General features: G+C 27.1%; 1 protein-coding gene across 2 annotated transcripts in view; it reads right to left on the bottom strand.

The window, feature by feature from the left end:
* Positions 1-14203, bottom strand: part of LOC112684848 — a 44975-nt gene that overhangs the window by 16809 nt on the left and 13963 nt on the right. The window contains exon 2 of one of the 2 annotated variants that reach the window (XM_025556555.1): positions 11022-11082. The exons of the other annotated variant lie outside the window; for it this stretch is intronic. The gene's annotated coding sequence lies outside the window, so the exon portion shown is untranslated. The remainder of the gene's footprint in view (positions 1-11021; positions 11083-14203) is intronic. 2 annotated transcript variants of the gene reach the window in all.

Below are 14203 nucleotides of genomic sequence, written 5' to 3'. Positions count from 1 at the left end.
ATTCAACAGGCGCAGAAATGATACTCGAGTTACAAAATAACATAAATTGGTAAAACAATGTAAAATAACCTATATCCGTGGTGGTGTCTAAAGTAATGTACTTAACAATATTTAAAATCGTATTGCAAACAATATTAATAGACCAGTGGTTGGCAATCGACGGCCCGCGGGCCGCATCCGGTATTTTTTATACGGCCTATATTAAATTCCGAAACTAGGAAATCATATCAATTTTTCGAATTGTCTGGCCGGTGAACCCTTTTTAATTTGTGAATGTGGTCCAAGGACCCAAAAAGGTGCCGATCACTACCATAGACAAATCGTAACTCTAGAATAAATGCTTATAATATCCGTAATATTTTAAAGTATATCTAAGACATTAGTGACATAACCTTACAGAATTTAAGCTAATAAAATAGGAAAAACATAGCTTTTAGATAATATACGGATAACCTAACAGTTATAATTATTTATGATCTGATTTTGATATGGTGTCTGTGTATTAATATATACTGGTGATGCTTAAATATATCATGCTGTAGAGCTAGGTTTAGAGAAGTATGCCGACTGTGTGTTAACATTAATTAGCTATAAAAAACCTTGAAAGTTGAATTTTTATTTACTAAAACATCACCACAATGTAATGATGAAAAATTAAGCATGCACGTTGTTCGCTTATAGTACACACGGATAATTAGCGGTTCGCGTATTTTTTTTATCTGGCCCGTACTACACTTTCAAGTCACTATTAAATAACATTTTAGCGTTTATCGATATATTAATTTATTACGTTGATCGTATAAAAAATATTATATTCTTATCTAGTATTCAACAGCAGCTAAGTTATTAAATGTCTAAACATAATATATATGCATATTAGCATAGCTAATGTTGCATATTCAGCATTTTATATTGCATACATATTATGTACGTTATGTTTATATCAATAATAATAATAATAATAAGTATCATATTACTATCAGTGGGGACTGTCTATTGGTTATTAGTGAGTAGACAATTTTAATGTACTTCATTACGATTTACACGTTTGACAATAAAGGTCTATAAAATCATTTATGTTATTATTCATATCAGTAATATATAACAGCTAACAGAGCTATAGTATTAGTAATGATTATATTTATTATAAATAGTATAAAGTAATATATATAATATTTATAATCAATCGTTTTAAATACTTATTTTATTGTATTAGTTTATTTGTGTAAATTGTATAAAATAAATGTTAATTTTCAGTTTTAATAACTTTTTTTTTGTTTCTTTACTCTTACTCTAACTCTGATTTTAAAGTTCTTTAATTTGGTAATCTAGTCATTTTAAGATGTCCATTCCATGACTTCTAGTTCACTTTACAATATTTGCCTACATGCCAATACTTTTGATTAAAAAATAGTGTTTTTGTTTAAATTACTAACCTTCAACAAGTTGTAATTTTATTAATTTTATGATTTTTAAATAAAATAATATTCATGTAAAATAAGTGTTTTGCATCAAACAATTAACAATACTTACTATATTTTTACTTATTGTTAATGTTTTAGGTAGACAGTCAAAGACTATTCGGATTTTCAAAACTCGAACCGTTATATTATTTCAAACAACTATATTTTATTTTTATCGAGTTATTAAACAAACAAAATTGTATAAAGAGTTTTTATGAGGTGAATTCTCAATTCGTTTACTAAAAAAGTGTTACAGAATATTTAATGGATTCTTTGTTCTTGATTAATTAAAAGTGTTTTTGTTCGGGAAAAATTGAAATGTGACGTAACACTTTGTAGTTAATATTTTATTCTTCTACGCTATAACTACAGTCGCTTGTTTCTAAACATTTTAAAACTAATTCACAGAAAAGGAAAAATTGTAGTCAAATATTATTCGCGAGTGCGCAAAGATTTATACTATTACCGTAACCAAATGTGGATATACGTGTCGTATATAATGTGCACGTATGTACAAACATGTATTTCGGGATTTTAGGATTTAAAACGGTCTCATTGAAACCGTGCTGAGCAGAATTTGTAATTTTTGACAGCTCGGGTATATTCCGTTTTGCTGGTGCGCGTCATTACAATCATATACTTTAAATTCATCGGACGACGACAGTGACGGCAGATGATATACTTGAGTGCGTGGGGAAAAAATAATATAATCTTTTGAACACCGTATATTTTAGGGTTCAACCGTCACGTGATGGTATCAAAGGATATATTTTTCACGTTCCGTTTAATTATGGCCGGACAACGTACCAGAAGATAATTGCAGTGTAATCTCTTCAATGTTAACAATTCCGCATAGTATAATCGTTAGTCAAAACGTACGATACGAATAATCGTTGGTAATTTATAGTAAGACCTATTTCAATATAATTAAGGTTCGGAAGTTGGTATTCGAAACAACCAACAATAATGATTATGATTTTTTAAAAAACGTACTGTTGACTCGAAAAAAATAAATAAATAAAATGTACATGTAATACTTCTGGGTAAGTATTTATTTATTTATTTGTTTATACGTTTATGAGTATTAACCATTTTAATTTTTTAATTTCAATTCTTTATTTTATTATTACTTAAAACTTAAAATATATTTAAACTGATATAGTATCTAAATAATTATATTCAATTATTATTTAAGACATAGTAAAAACGACGTGTGTATATTACACTTTTATAATTCATTTAAATACCAAATTATATGTGATTTCAACGAAAAATACTTGCACGAGTTGTTAAAAGTTTTTTCCTTTGTACCTACGTATATAAATTGGATGCGCAAAATAAAAAGAAAAAAGAAAAAATGAATAATACCATTTATAAAATAATCCCGGGAAGGCGAACGTCATGCGTTTTTGTATTATTCATGAAGTCATGTTTTTATATAAGTATGTTTTTTATATATAATTGTAATGTGTATAATGCACAGAACAGTTTATATATAGATACAATTTTCGTTAGCTTTGTTTATACACATTTCATCTTAACTAGATCAACAGGAGGGGACGCGAAAGTATTTTGTGAGTCCTATAAAAGTTTACAATATATATATATGCTAGTTGAATTACCCGAAGAATATTTGACTGCTTTAGATTAAAGCAATTACTTAACCAAAATATCCTAGGTTGAAAAAAGTACAAATTCGTATTATATATTATAATGATATTTATTAATACTAAATAAATGTACTAAATTCCAATTGGAAATTATTAAAATCAACATATTAAACAAAATAAAATATCTTCTAGGTAATCAAAAAATACAATAAAAAAAAAGATTCATTCATACAGTCCGAAAACTGGACCCTAAAAACACGAAAAATCCATTCTTATTGCACGTTATTTATGGTACTAGAAGAACCACTTTGTTCAATTTCAAATTCACACTTTTCGTCGTTTTCAAGATGTAGCTATGAGTAAGAGCAGGTGAGTGGTATTTGAGTTTTATATATTGAATTGCCCGGTTTCGCCTTTGAAAATAAATGATTATTTTTGTTTGACTAGGTAACTAAAGGCAAATAAAATAAATGTAATCGTCGTTTTGTAAATTCCACTCTTAATCATACAATATTTATTTATCGATATAAGGAGCAACAGATAAACGCATTTTTACTTAATTTTTTGAGCCATCCATGAAATATATTTGTAAAGTATTTGGTTTTTCTGGAAAACTGGGTAAAAAGGACTAATCAAACGGAAAACTTGATCTTGAAATTAAAATGTCGGCATAAAGTTTCCATGCTTAATTTTTGTTGCACTAAACGATGTCATTTGAAAAGCTGAATAATATAATATCTATGGTAATAATATAATATAATAATGGTTCAGGTACATCGGATCTGTAATGTCTTCCAAAAAAATTTTTTTTTCTGAACAATAAAAACTTAAATTAAGATTTATTGTTTGATAATTGTCATTATTTAATTGCAGTGACACTTTTTTAAACGATTGAATACATTGATTACGATTTTCTACGAAATTTTTCAACTATCTCAAAATCGATTTCTCTTCTGTTTATTCTATGAAGTTATACTGGTACCGACTTATGATGACTTACTTCTTCACAGCTACTCATAAAATAAATTTGAAAAAAATTCGGGTCATTAATAGGTAGCTACATTAATGTACCTTCAAAATTACGTTCATCGGATGTGAGATCACAAATTTTGATTGCTCCAAATGATGAAATTTGAAAACAAAAAATAAATTTGCGTGTTTTGCACAAAAATTATTTCGAATTATCTGATTGACCAATAAGGAGTGATTGTAAATGCTGTGACGAAGTGATAAGATATAACAGCTGCTAGCTTGTTGGAGACTCAAGTGATGAGATTCAATATGGTACAATATAGGTTACAACGGTAACTAAAGTTATCTTATGTAAATAATCTGTTTATTTTTATTTTCGTAGCATGAAAAATCAAAATTAATTTTATCGTACAAAATAGAATAATAAAAAGAAAAAAAGTAAAAAATTAAAGGCGTTACAATTTAATTTGATTTATTAATATTTTCCGCTCTAAATCTTTGTATTTGAAATATAATTACATAATTGTATTATTATAAATTATATCAAATAAAGATATATAATAAATAACAAATTATGAACGTATAAAATGTTATTTCAGTCTGGTGTTAACCTGCAACACGGTCACATGTCTATGCGATTGAAATTTTCCCGTTCCGTTATCGCGATTTTAGTGATGTAATCAGTTCATGGTATTATATTTTATAGAACGAATATTTACTTTTAAAATGGATATGACATTCTCTCTGTTTACTATCAAACCCAAACCATCATTACCTAATTCTCCTATCTATACGAGAAAAAACTAAACCACTAGTTTCATCTAATGGTTTCGTTGTCTTGGGAAGTGAAGAGGATAATGAAATCGAACTTTATACCTATTGTGATGTTTCTAAATTAGGACTAGTTGATTATATTAAATGTAATCAACGGATCAATTATTTACCATCAACACGACAATATCAGGGCTCTGCTAATATATGTTAAAAATATTAATTATATATCCGCTTTTAAAAACACGTTTGTACAAAACATCGGTCCTAACGGGATCACGTGTAAGTCATATATATTTGAATTGTTTGCTCTAATGGACATCTAAATTTTAATGCAATCACGGATCACCTAATGGCCATTAGTGACTGTTTTCACATTTTCATATCACCAACATACCGACTCCTCTAGGTAATAATCAGAAATCAGCAACACTCAATACATGTATCGGAATATCCGATGTCCTATTGCAACTGCCCGCGAGCCTTTTTTATCTGGCCCATGTTATATTTTAAAATTACATCATAGAATTTTAAAGTATATCGTCTATACTCTAACTTACCGATGTAATAATTTTTATCTGGTATTCAACATCGTTAAATGTCTAAATGTCATGTGTATGTATATAGTTTTCAACCATGCTGTTTGTATTGAACTACATATCTATATAAGTTTCTTCATATCATTCATATCGTGCTGTCGTGTGTGTTGAGTTTATTAATTCCTTGTATATAAATGCTAGTTAAAATGCATATTTTGAATGACTTTTTTTTTCTATGCTAGATTTTAATTGTTTAAAATTTGGCCCTCTAGTAACTTTGAGTTGCCCGTTCCAGCCCTAATGGAATTAGATCACTCCGTCAAAAGATTTATGAACGTCATTAAAAATTACCATCCCTTTCTGCTTTTTATCGTGAGGCTTAATCCAAATACAAGCAATAAAGAATTTCTTAATGTCTCATCAATGTTAAAAATTAAAATTTAATCAACCAATAAGACCAATAGTGGTCCAACTCAGTGTAGAAACTGTCAGAGCTATGAACATACCGTTAATTATTGTCATTAAGAAGGCCCTTCACGTTGTGTTAAATGTGTAGGAATTACTCCTCAGACAGTTGCACCAACGAAAATAGCAGTCCATCAAAGTGCGCTCTTTGTAAAGGTGATCATACATCCAACTATAAAGGTAGTCCAAAACATAAATTATTTCTTAAACATCGCAAGACAACCAGATCAAATCATCAAAATACTAATTCTGTATCCACGACTCAGAGGAGACGTGATAAGAGTATCAAATCTTCTTCTCACCTTCTCAAAGCTTCTTACTCTTTCGTCACTGGTTCTCATAATATCTAATTACCTAATAATATCCCTATGAACGATAAGCCGTTTTTCTAATTTATTTCAGATCTTTGGCATTAATAAATCCTCTCATTTTCCTTCTTACAGCTGTTTTAATGTTACACAAACAGCATATTCCACAGAACAAATTCTTTACGTCCTTATTAATTTAATTTATCACGTATTTTATCACTGAATGTTATCTGTTGTTAGTAAATTTTAATAAGTATTTGACCCATATTTAATCAACAAATATTAGTAAATTGTATTTTATGATAATAATTAATTTATATCAATTTTATAATGTTATTATCAGGATTATTACCAATGGGTGATTTCTGCCCTCATAATTTTATTAATTGTTATTTTTTCATATTGCTAACGTTATATTTATGGTAGTAATTCTTCTCAGCTTATTTTGTTTATTATTTTCAGTAATTGCCATATTATTTATTTTTTTTATCTATTATTATATCAGTATGGTTAATTATTAATTTCGCTTATTGTTATTTTTTATATAAATTATGTAAATTTAATTTTTATTTTTTTTAACCGTAATAGTTTAAAAATAATAGCTAAAAGTTCTAAATAAAAAAAAAAATATTTTATTAATTATTACAACTGAGTTGTTGAGGTTCTTCTAGGTAACATAACATTCGCCATATTAGCTTTATCAGAAATAATAAGTGCATACAAATGATGTTATCCTCAACATTAACTAAATACTTATAGATTAAATTTCTCCCTTTGGGCTACAAAATATGAATTAATAATACCACTCTCGCATCAAACGATTTTTGAAAATAGTTTTGTAATGCGGGACCACTAGAAAATATTCTTTGATTATGTATTTACGTTAGTTTTAATCATTGAATTTTAATTTATCTTTGTAATTCCTTTGAATTACCTTTATTAAGCCCCTTGAAATCTGGCGTATAACATTTGAGGGTAAAGTATTATTACATATAAAAAATCATAATTCTCTAATACAACATTTCTGTATATTTATTCAGAGGTACGACCTAAAGCAGAAAAATGTAAATTAAGCATAAGCCGAAAAAAAAAAATCTGTATCTAGAAAAAGGTCAACCACAAATAATTTTTGTGACGACATATGACGCATAAATTAAGCCCATCAGAGATCACATAAATGTTAAAACGACTTGACGGCCATATTCTTATACTCACTGTGAACCGTGAGGGAGCTCAAATTAAGTTCGGATATTTTTATTTTTTTTTTTGCATTCAGCGTGGGATCGGGTGAAGGGAAATACTGAGATTGCAAAAAAAATAAATAAATAAAAAAGAACATATATAATAATGAACCTACACGCTACCTAAACATATTTGAACTAATCGCGTGTGTATAACGTGTTTATGTAAGATATTAATGACTCGACATTTGTGATAAAACTTTCTTAATTTCTTTTTCCACACCGAAAGTTCGGATAACCATAAATACAAGCCATGTATTGAATAGAAAGTGTTTGGTAATGTGTATAAGCGTCTACGTAATAAGGGTTGAGAGCCGAAATTTTGTGGGTAAACGATAAATTATAGAAAGATAAAATAAACGAAAAATAATCGTTGTACAGCTACTTATGAAATCATGGGAAGAACGCGGCGATAAAATAAAATATTATATAGTTCGCTTCAAAGAGGTTGCTTTTCTCGATTTTCGTCTTTAATAACGTCTTGTAAAAAGTAATTTTATTACGTGAAAAGTTTTGTTTTCATTATTTTTTTTTTTTTTTTAACGTCAAGTTCTCACTCTTTTTATTTTAATACGGTTCAAAGTACAAAAGCGAATGTTGCACTTTTTCACAGTCTCTGTAATCTTATTAAACGATAGTAATTATTTTCAATGAGTGGTCCGCAATGATATCTGCAGTCAGTATTGTCTCTTGAAAATCATGGGGACGAGGTATTGTCATCAAATCGAGCGGGTGGATATTGAATTACAAACGGCCAGAAGAAAACGTCATTCAAGCGTCGTACCGCGTTCACAGCTATAATAAAACGTACTCGATGCACCGTGGGCGACAGCTGGTACGGTACCATCCTACACGGCACTTCCACAGATTGCACGTTTTCCGTCCCATGTAGGCGTGCAACATTTGAGTTCACCTCGTGATGAATTTCGTCAAAGAAAGTTGACACATGCAACCTATTACAATATTTGGGGTAGCGATGAAAACGCTCTTACACGTTGCAGTTGAATTCTCGAGAACTCATTATTGTTGATTGATTTCAAAAATTTGCTAATATTATGCAGATTGTTGCAATCTTAATGTGTAAGATTTTAAAAAGATATAAAAAGATTTTTAATAATAAAAAAAAAAAAAATTTAACGTAGCAACGAATTTTCATCGAAATAAGTAAAAATAAATACCAAGATTAAATGAGCTGCTGAAGTTTTTTCCAAGAAAATAATAAGAATTAAAAATCGTAGTCATATAATTTATTTTTCGTGTGATATGATCAGAACGGACTTGTTGGGAGTGTATACCTGAGTTTCTTATTAATAAGTCACGTCTTATTAATTTTTTAGATGTGTCAAATGTTGCAATAAAAAAATTTCGTGGAGTATAAAACATATAAGTTTTTTATGTAAAACACGTTAGTATGATAAATATTAAAAACAATCGTTGTTATATTTAAGTTCAAACATTAATAAAAAATAAAATAAAAATTCTGACTGTTAAAATATTTCAAATAGTCCTTTTGTATGTTTTTCTAAACGAAAAAGGAACTATGTACAAAAATTCTATATGTGGACGGTTTGAATAGTTTCTTGATTTTTTTCTATTTATTTGGGTTTGTTATTATCATATTTTTGAAAATTCCATTGCCTTTTCTATTGTACAGAAATTTTTGACCTTTGATATATAAATATGTGGGAAGTCTTAATAAATAATAAGCAGTAATAATATAATAACTGAATGGCTCAAAAATGATTTTCGTTAAGTACAATTTGTTCGATTTCACTTTTATCGTTTGCTCTCTCATCACGTCTTCATCGAATAATAATATCATATGCGGGCCGACATAATACAAAATTTACAGAGGTAATTAATTAATTCATCGCTATATTGTTGACGATTTATACGTGTTAAAAAAAGCTTTTTTGTTATTCCTCTTATCGTCATTTGTAACTTTAGATTAGGGCTTACTATTTCACATGTACTTAAACACACGGATACACGTGTAATTATGAAACACGTGTATTTAATAACACGAATACTTTCAAAGTCATAGTATATTAATACAAACTCGGTAAGTAGTAAGTACTAGAGGTATTAGAAATTAACTATATTATAATTATTATATAATCAAATAAAGACAAACAATATAATATAAATAACAATAATAATAAATTTTAAATAATTAACCATATAACAACAAAATGTGTTTTAAATTCTAATATGTATTAATTTTTAAACATATGTAACGTAAGTTAATAAATATTTTAATCAATCAAATTTCTATTTTGATACAGAAAAACTAATGTGTTTACCAGGGGCGAATCCAGAGGCGGGGAACTGTGAGTAAAACTATTTCAAGAGGCCATTTATTGGGGATGAAACTGAATTAGAAATTAATACCTAGTAAAAAAAAAAAAAAAAAACATAATACACTCATAAAAGTGTATAAGCATATTTATATTACGTTTTAGAATTAGTGATACCACTGATAATGACTTATTTACGATTAATAAATATAATTTAACTTTCTCAGCGCAACAAACGTACGGAATAAAATATAATTTACTTAACTTTCTACTAAAATTATATAATTTAAAATATAAATAATGAATTGAAAAATTTTAAATTTTGAATATACATGGCATTCATTTTTCAAGTAATTCCGATGGGCCAACTGTCCAAGAGTCCAAATCAAGGTCTAAAAAAAGAAAAAAATTTCCAAGAGGCCAATTTTGTCAACAAATATTAATTATAGGTTATTTAAACTATTATATATTTTAACTAGAGGTATTAACTATGGATCAGCTGACTCCCTGAACCCCCCCCTAGATCCATCCCTGGTGTTTACATTTTCTATTAACAAACAGTTCCTTTTTTGCGTAACGATATTTCCAGCTGTTGAAAAACATCTTTCAGAACTGACAGATGTCGCTGGCATTGCTAAGTATTTATTTTAACTTTTAAAAATTATAAAAATAGTTTATACCGACTCACATTTCGCAGTGAAAACTTGAGAGTAATAATTTCTATCCGATGGGAATTTTCAATTTCGTTGTTAGATCTGGGAGTATTATTATTAAACTATTAAATTAAGCATAAGGTAAAACCATAATGAGGATTAGTGTACATCAATAAGACGATTTTATCGTAGAACAAATTTAACAATATAGGTAAAAAATTTCTATTTATAAAAAAACGTTTTGTATAACATAAATTAAATTTTGTATTTTCTAAATACACATAAAATTAAGAAAACCCCGTATATATATATATATATATATATATTTAAACGTGATGGATATATGAGAATCCGTGTATACGTTAAAAAATACACGGGTAAATACACGGTTTTAAATACACAGGTTCTTAATTTCAAATACACGGTTAACAGAATCCGTGTACACGTGTACTTTTAATACCCGTTGGAAATCGTAAGCCCTAATTTAGATATATCTTGTTTTGGTATCAACTTCATATTTTTTAACTTTCATAGTAGACTGTTTTCAAAAATTCATAGATACAACAAATTGTACCTCACTCAACCTGGATTTGACGTGGATTGAAGTTAAAAACCCAAATTTTCGGATGAGTTATCCTTTGAGAACTAGGTAAGTCTTTTTTATTTATTGTATCCATGAAATTATCAGTTTGTTCTTCTTACCTATTATTATATGCAATCGCAAAGATTCCAAATCCTGGCCGTAAATTTTTAAATTTTTCATCTGTAAGCAAAGCGTATGTTAACGTTTTTTTTCAATTTTTCATCAGTGAATAAAAAATAAAACATATACCCTGTCCAAATTCACTGAGTTACAATACAAATTCGATAGATGTACCAAACATTAAGATTTTTGAGTAAAGTAAGGAATATATATCATTTTCGCATCTTTTTATTTATTTTTCAATCATAGACAATTACTTACAATAAGTTAGTTATTTTTTATACTACAAATACTATTTTATACTACCAGAAATACTAGGAATATGTGGCAAAACAACGTTTGCTGGGTCTGCTAGTATATATATATATTTATTAATAATAATCCATATTTTTGGTTTTACCGACATAATATGCTAGAAAATTATTATGTATGTTAGGTATCGATACGTTATATTCTGAACATGGTTCATGATAATTATAATAAAAACCATTAAACCTTAAATCTAATATGTACTGTTATTTTGAATGAAATGCCAGGTAGGCACAGTGTTCATACGATTACATATATTGTAGTACTTAAATGTTTCTAACTTCTTATAATTCGTCATGTGTATCTTATAGGTTTCATGAATTGTAGCTTTATTCTTAAATACCAAATAATTCCAAATAATAAAGAAATATTCTAACGTAAAACATATTTGATATTTTATTCATACGCCGTAATGATTAATATAATTTGCATTATTGGTTATTGTTATAACAAAAGTCGGTGGTTATTTGAATAAATTTTTGTTTAATACGGTACCAAGTGTTTAAATATTTAGGTGTATGAAAGTTTAAGTTATGAGTACAAATTAAATAATCTCTGTGTACACAAGATATCGTTTAGTTTCCTATGATTAAAGGTAACATCTAGAAAAAAATATATAAAAAATAGTAAAGTCATTGTTAAAGCCTATAATAAATTCAATTGTATACAATATATATTTTAGAGTATACATTTTAATTACATGTTGAAACAATTTTTTTATTTTTCCGTTTACGTTTATAGTGAAAATATTATTTTCATGGCTATTTTATGTCGGTTTGTTTGTAATACCATAGAAAAAGAATAGAATTTTTTATAATTTCTAACAACTAAGCTACGTTCAACTTTATGCTGATCTCTGCCCATAACTCTAAACCATAATAGATCTAGTGTAACTATCATATTTTATTGGTTGTCACAATATTTACAGTACATGTATGTCCGATTAATATTATTTTTTTATAACTGTTCTAAAATACATATTTTTAACTTTATAAAATATAAATATTATTTATCTTTATCCTTTTGTTGGTGTTGCTTTTTTATTTCATAACGTTCAGTCTATTTCAAATATATAATCGGATAAATTTTATTAACAATATGTTAAATCTTACATATTTATAGAGTTCTCAAAATTGTACAGTCTTTGAAAGTATTTTACATTTTTTGTACCGAGAATTTTTCTTGCATATATTGGATTTTAAAGTATAGTTTTTATACAAAATATTTTAATCGTTTATAATTTATTTCGACCCTCATAAAAATATCATATTATAACTGTTTTTATTCAAAATTAAACAATGATTTCAATTTTCCTCGTATAACTATTTAAAAAAGAATCGTCCATGTAATAACTTATCCTTTTTGTATATTACAATTATAGGCTATATTTTTGTATAAACAATATAAACTATCTTTGACGTAACATAGGTTGTACTTACTTTGTTAGTAGAAAGCGGATCTTTAAGTTTTTATATATTTTTATTGGTTTTATGCAGATTTACGAGGATGAAAAATGTGGATGATTTATCCATTATAGAGTTCGTAGGAAAACATTTATTTTGCATATTTTAACATATTTTGGACATTAAAGAATATTTAGCCTATTTTTCATATTTTTAAATATATTCAATTATTGTTCATAAAAAAGCATATTTTATTAATTTCTCGAGTTGTAATTTTTCTGGGAAAGAAAAATTTGATTGTTATATTTATATTCCTATGTATGGAACTATTATCCATTTTTTCCATTTGAATAATTTATCTTTTACCAAGGAATGGTGCATACAAATTGTTCATTGTTTTTACTTAACTATTTTGATTTTCATATATAATTTAATTATATTTATATAGTCATATGTATGAACTGTTTTAAGTTTTTATATTTAAATAATTTACTTGTTACCAAAATAATTACCTATAAGAGTAATTTAATGTTTTTATTGAACTATTTAAGAAAAAAAATCATATTATCGCATATTTACAAGTTTAAAGAATATTTAGATAGTATTTTAGGGTTTTTTTAGAACATGTTATCTACATATTTACAAATTTAAGGAATATTTAGAGATTATTTCACAGTTTTTTTAGAGCTTATTAGCATCATATTTTAAGCTTTTAAGAACCTAAAAATCCGCTCTTTATCAGTAATTTACGAACATTTTGTGATATAGGTAGGTTAAATTGCATAGATATTGAAATACGGTTGGTTTAATAGAAAGTAATCAGAATAATTTAAAATTTAAATAATTTTGTTTTAAATTTTTTAATGAAAATAAATAATCACAACTTCGAAACTGATCATTTAAGTAAAAAAATAAAATATAATACAGAGATATCGGTCTTATAAACATACTTCTCGGGATCAAAAAATATTTTCTTTTCATATTAATACCTTACAAAATGTTAATGTAAGTATCAAATTAACATGTTGTCTGATGAAATGATAAAAATGTCAGAATTTTTACGTTAAAGAATAATAAATTATCAAGAGAGAACCGAATTTGTGTATAATTCTTATAAGAACCACATTATATACAAATGAAAAATTTATACACTAACTAATTTCATATATCTGCAACAGTATTCCCAGGAAACAGGATTTTTGTGTTATTTGTCTAATATATGAAAATTATGACCTTTGTATAACTTACCAAAAATGATTGTTTAACTTTTATTCATTTTTTATTGTATGTATGATAGTTGCTATTTTAAATATTATATTTATTCATGGTATACATCATACATTTTTTGATGATTCTCAAGTTCCGGTAAAACTTGAGGTACACTTGCGTCTATGATAATTTTTTACCAAAACTATGATTCAGTGGTGTGGCCAGGATTTTTCTCCGGGGGGGGGGGGGGGGGGGGGGGG

This window comes from Sipha flava, unplaced genomic scaffold (genome assembly GCF_003268045.1).
Source record: "Sipha flava isolate LNK unplaced genomic scaffold, YSA_version1 258_pilon_pilon, whole genome shotgun sequence".
NCBI lineage: Eukaryota > Metazoa > Arthropoda > Insecta > Hemiptera > Aphididae > Sipha > Sipha flava.
This window is presented reverse-complemented; position numbering and strand designations above follow the sequence as displayed.